Source organism: Ostrea edulis, chromosome 8 (assembly GCF_947568905.1).
Source record: "Ostrea edulis chromosome 8, xbOstEdul1.1, whole genome shotgun sequence".
In the NCBI taxonomy this organism is placed as follows: Eukaryota; Metazoa; Mollusca; class Bivalvia; order Ostreida; family Ostreidae; genus Ostrea; species Ostrea edulis.
Window position 1 is genome coordinate 1,082,326 of NC_079171.1, and position 6,000 is coordinate 1,088,325.

Sequence of the window (6,000 nt, forward strand, 5' to 3'; positions counted from 1 at the left end):
TAAAATACTATTAATAAAAAACAAATTAAATGCTGGGGTGTTGTTTTTTTTTTGTTTTTTTGGTGTTTTTTCCCTGAGAATTAAAAAAATTGGAGGTGTATAAATATGTTAATTAAATCCCAAGTATATCTGGTTTTAGTAGGGACCAATATAGGTCCCTAATTTATTTTCTTATTTTTTCTTAAATGATTTATTTAAAATACCAGTATGTAATGCGAGATAGCTGTCCATAAGCAAGCCATACGCATTTTCTGCCGACGAATAAAATAGCTATTGTACAGGTAGTTTGTCCTAACAGGTAAATAACGGTACTTCACACTGCGGCGGTATAAATCTGCCCCGTGATGAAATCCCGCGGAGGGATAACACAGGAAGGATTAACACACCTCGGGGGGAGCGCGGTCTAATACGGGACCAGCGTTGTCCGTAGTGTACATGTACATAGGGTGTTAAGGATCAGAGGGTGCATATACTACAAATGTGAAGTGATAGATAGAAAGGTGTATACTAGTACAGAAAAAAGATTACATGCTTCATGAACAAGAATTAAAGCAGGCAGAGCTTACTTGCAGCTTGAAGTGGAGAAAATAGCTTAATGCTAATATATGTATCTGCACTGTATAAAAGCATAGACGCAGCATACATACATAAAGTTATACAATGTAAATCAAGAAAAAAGTTTCTATAATTATTTTTCCAATGCAATATATTCAAACAAAATAAAATAATTTACCTACATACCTACCCAGACTGAAAATGGTGGGTTGGGGAAGGGCAAACATATTTTTAATGTTGGCCTTATTGTGTTTCTTATGTACCAGAATGTCTTTTAAATTTTGTCTCTTTTAAATCCAATGACCACACACATGTGAGAAAAACTAAATGCATAGTGATGTAGAGGAGGAAGGCCTCTACCAAAATTGTAAATTTCATGATCCCTGGGGTAGGGGCTCTTACCCCAGGGCGGGGTCAAACTTCTTGTATAGTGTTTATGTGTAAAACACTTAATTGACATCTTCTTTAATGCTATGGTACTAAATTGAAAGTAAATAGATATTTAGAAAGAAAAGGTAGTTCTTTACCAAAATTGTAAATTTGATGATCCCAGGGATAGGGGTTTTGGTATGAGGGTGGGACCAAAATGGTCAGTTATTAAATGTGTGAACAATAGACATTTTAAAAAATTTCTTGATAACTATCAGTTCAATTCTTTTCAAATTTGGTATGAAAAAATATTTGGAAGAAAGGGAACATAAATTGTAAATTTTAGGATTCCTGGGGCCTATGGGGAAGGGCAAAAACTGCCCAAAAATGACCAATTTTCAAAAATCTTCTCCTCAAGAACCACTCACATGTATGAAAAACTTAAATGCATATTGATGTAGAGCAAGAAGTCCTCTACCAAAATTGTAAATTTCATGATCCCGTGGGTAGGTATTCTGACCTCATGGCAGGGCCAAACTCGTTATATAGTGTTTATGTGTAAAACACTTAAATAACATTTACTTTAGTGCTTTTGATACTAAATTGAAACAAAATGGATAGAGCAGGTAGTCTTTTACCAAACTTGTAAATTTGATTTTCCCCTGGCGAGTAAGGGGTTTGACCCCCAGAATGGGGCCAAATTTAGTATATAGTATTTATGTGTAAGTTTGCTGATACTGTATAAAATCTAAATGCATACCGTACTTATATAGAAATAGCAGAAAAGGATGTACAAAAAATGGTGAATTTCACAACCCAGGGTTATGACTTTAGGATGAGTCCAAATTAGTCATATATTTTGATGTTTTAATGTTAATACACTTATCATCTAAAGCCTTTCATCAGTGTACAGCGGGTTTTTTTCCCCTTATAAAACTGCTACCGATAAACGGTATCATTCCCAATGCCAAAAACCATTGATTTTTTCCCAATTTTGAGACTAAAAATTCCCAATTTACTTGCCGAAAAATAGACCGCTGACATCGTAATTTACTTGGTCTGAAACGTTGTACAAATTAACTAAAATGTTCACTTCCTGTATTAAATCGAAAGTACAGATCATGGCAGTGTGCATGTTTTGTAGAGCTACGACGATTCTAAAACGAGCTTACGACTATTCCCTATGTCTCACAACAGCAAATATTACCGTAAAAAAGTTTGTAAAGAGATGACTACTTCTTGTTTTGTTCTCTTTTTTCTTTTCTTTTAGTTAAAATCATTTGCCGATACATTGGTAAAAAATTCCCAATTTGTTTGATTTTGACGTTATTTTTCCCAATTGAATGGGTACCGGTACCAGTACCAATGGGTAGAAAAAAATTGCTGCTGTATGCACTTTTGAGGACAGTGAAGTTTTAAGAATACATCTTGTTTTATACTGTTGCTGAACATTAGAATTTAGCTTAGATATTCAGAACAGGGAATTTTTTCTAGATAGCATAGACCATGGAAGTAGTGATACTTTTTCACTAGTATTCAGGTGACCAATAAGGCCTGTGGGCCTTTCGTTTTTAAAAGGAAGTAGAATGAAAGTCACAATAAAGATATTTATATGATCTCTTATTTAGAAATTTGATTTAAACTTGCAGTGTCCCTGTTACATCACTCTATGTTAATGAATTTAATTTTAATTGTATTTCAATTGTTTCAAGTGTCACTATCTCGGCCTGCCTAGTTAACATGATCCTGATACCAATCTTCAGTTTGCAACAACATTTATAGTGATGTCTTTAGTTTGAAAAATTGGACACAAAGCTTTGAGTGATGTAACGTGAATTCCTTGACAGTGAATTTTGGATCATATCATTTCTTGTTTTTCTACAGGTGACAATACTTAGATGTAGTGCATGGCATCATAAAGGGAGAAGAAAGGATTGACATGTGGTAGTATAAACAGCTGTATCATTAATTCTTAGACATCATGATTTTACAACAATTTAGACGTCACCAGAACTGATAACTCAAGTGTATCTGTAAATGTTTCACATTTTTAGCTCACCTGAGCTGGAAACTCAAGTGAGATATTCTGATCACTTTTTGTGCACTGTCTGTCCATCCGTATGCACAGTTTTCACCTATTCAATTTCTCCAGAACCGCTGTGTCAATGTCAATTAAACTTGGTACAAATGATCCTTGGAGGAAGGCCCTTAGGGGAATTAAGTTGTTCAAAGGAAGAGCCATGATCCCTTCAAAATGGAGATAATCAAGAAAATGGAAAAATAGGGTGGAGTCATTTGAAAATTTTCTCAAGAACCGTTGGGCCAAAAAAGTTGAAACTTGCATAAAGGCTTCGTGACATGGGTACCATCAACTTTGTTCAAATCACAGCCTCCAAGGGCAGGGTGGGATATTTTAGGAGATAGGAGTTTTACTTGAGTGTATATAACAAACATCTTTGAAAACGTTCTTGTCAAGAACAACAGAGATCCGTGTAGTACTGTCATGTTGATATATGCAAGGACACCCAGGTAGTGTAGATTCAAATTTGATCAAATCAGTACCCGCAAATCCAGAACCCTGTGGACAGTGAGTGTTCACAAGGGATCAAAGTTTTGGATGATAATATATATAGGAAAATATTCTTCTCAATAACAGTAAGTCCATGATCGGTCATTATGACAAGACCTTACATTTCATACCATGATTGTTGACCTTTTAACCTTGTATTTCAGTTATGTTGTAACATTTGGGGCAAGAAAAACAAAGAACAGCTGAACAAGAGCAGGGCCAAGGTAACTCAGGTGAGTGATTGTGGCTCACAGGCCTCTTGTTTTCTCCCCAGTCAACCATTGCAGTCTTTGCATTGTTTTAACACATACACTTCAGGCAGATGTATCCATCGTTCGTTTGAATTGATTGTATCGGACAAAAATAGAAACATCACAGAAAAAAGTTTAATGAAAGTAAATTTCTGCCTGGACTTGTGAATTTGCAAGTTTCACATCCGTTCTCCTAACTTTACCAGGTCCCAGGCATCAGACTCCTGAGACTTTTCAAAGACTGCTCTTGCATTGTAACTCTTTCTGTTGAATACGTTTCAATACAGTAACTGTATCACATACTAGTATATGATGAACTGTGTGTTTTTTGTTTCCACAGGTGATAACAGCTAGATATATCAGCATCACAAAGACAGAAGAACAGAAAACGGGCGCTGGTAACAGTTGTAACATTGATATCAAAATATTATGATCTCAGAACAAGTTTAACATGCTTAAACTCACAGCTGAGTTTTGTGATCTCAGAACAGGTTTAACATGTTTAAACTCACAGCTGAGTTTTGTGATCTCAGAACAAGTTCAATATGTTTAAACTCACTGCTGAGTTTTAATGATATCAGTGTACATAGGTTTGAGCTTACATCCGAGTTTTCTTGATTAAAGTTTGTCATACCTGTCTTCTGTAAACTATTCACAACTTCTAATTCAATTCTTTACTTATCACAAGGCCAATATCAGGTAGAAATTCTATGTGATCTTTTCCAATCTAGCCACATGGGGGGGGGCTGTTAATGGAAATTTGTTCAATACTTTCTATCTTCTTAAAAGAGGTTAGGTAAGTTGGAAATAATGAAAATAAGATAAGATATTGAAGATCATACATTACTTTCTGTCTCATTCAAGAATGGTTTTCTCTTATCGAAACTTCATAAATTTAAGGTCATAGTAGTGAGGGTTCTTTATTGTGCTAACGCCTACTGTGACCTCCGTTTTAAGGTCATAGTAGTGAGGGTTCTTTATCGTGCTAACACCTACCATGACCTCCGTTTTAAGGTCATAGTAGTGAGGGTTCTTTATCGTATTAACACCTACCATGACCTCCGTTTTAAAGTCATAGTAGAGAGGATTCTTTATCGTACTAACGCCTACCATGACCTTCGTTTTAAGGTCATAGTAGTGAGGGTTCTTTATCGTACTAACACCTACCATGACCTCCGTTTTAAAGTCATAGTAGTGAGGGTTCTTTATCGTACTAACGCCTACCATGACCTCCGTTTTAAAGTCATAGTAGTGAGGGTTCTTTATCGTACTAACGCCTACCATGACCTCCGTTTTAAGGTCATAGTAGTGAGGATTCTTTATCGTGCTAACGCCTACCATGACCTCCGTTTTAAGGTCATAGTAGTGAGGGTTCTTTATCGTGCTAACGCCTACCATGACCTCCGTTTTAAAGTCATAGTAGTGAGGGTTCTTTATCGTACTAACGCCTACCGTGACCTCCGTTTTAAGGTCATACCCAAATTACCTCTAATTGTGGATGTTTGGTGAAAAAGCAGGCACTACCTCTCTTGTTAGACTCTTCAGCCTTTGGTTGTCTCAGTTGTATGTGGACATTTTGAATTAATGGTCAGGATATCAATCTATCAAATTACACAGGTCAAGTTTGTTAAATATTTAGGTCAAGTAAAAATATTTTGGCAGAGTCATGTCCCTTGACATTAGGGAATTTCATTGTATAGCACTCCACATTGACTCAAACAAACATTGTATGTATACTAACAATAATTCAAATTTATCTTAAGTTATAATTGTACAATCTATAATAGAATCATAGAATTATTAACAACTTAGATTACTTTTAACAGAATCCTCAGGACAGCTGTGTGAAAGAGAAAAAGGAAGATAAAAGCAGAGTGGTATTATAAGAGTTTCTTTATTCCATGGATAATTTACTTGTATTTGTAACTCTGAATATGAATGACATGGAGTGTTTAAAGGAGGATATCAATGTCTAGTCACAACTTGATAATATTGGCTATTTTAGGTCACCTGAGTCACTCGGGTGACCTATTGTGATTGTTCTCCGTCTATCATCGTGTGTCATCTGTCAAAAATTTCAAATTTTGTATGAAGCATTCTTGGGACAAGGGGGACAGACATTGTAAATTTCAGGACTCCTGCACCCCTGTGGTGCATTATTTCATTTAAAGGATCAAACAATCAAACTTGTCAGATAGTGATACTGTTTTGTTTGTTTGCTTTACATCGCTTCAAGAAATTCTCATTCATACTTTC

General features: G+C 35.6%; 1 protein-coding gene across 1 annotated transcript in view; it reads left to right on the forward strand.

Annotated features, from left to right (window-relative positions):
• LOC130046480 (uncharacterized) overlaps nucleotides 1-6,000 on the forward strand; it is a 51,383-nt gene that overhangs the window by 14,406 nt on the left and 30,977 nt on the right. The window contains exons 2-5 of the mRNA XM_056147864.1: nucleotides 2,809-2,868; nucleotides 3,658-3,726; nucleotides 4,085-4,142; nucleotides 5,571-5,621. The gene's annotated coding sequence lies outside the window, so the exon portion shown is untranslated. The remainder of the gene's footprint in view (nucleotides 1-2,808; nucleotides 2,869-3,657; nucleotides 3,727-4,084; nucleotides 4,143-5,570; nucleotides 5,622-6,000) is intronic.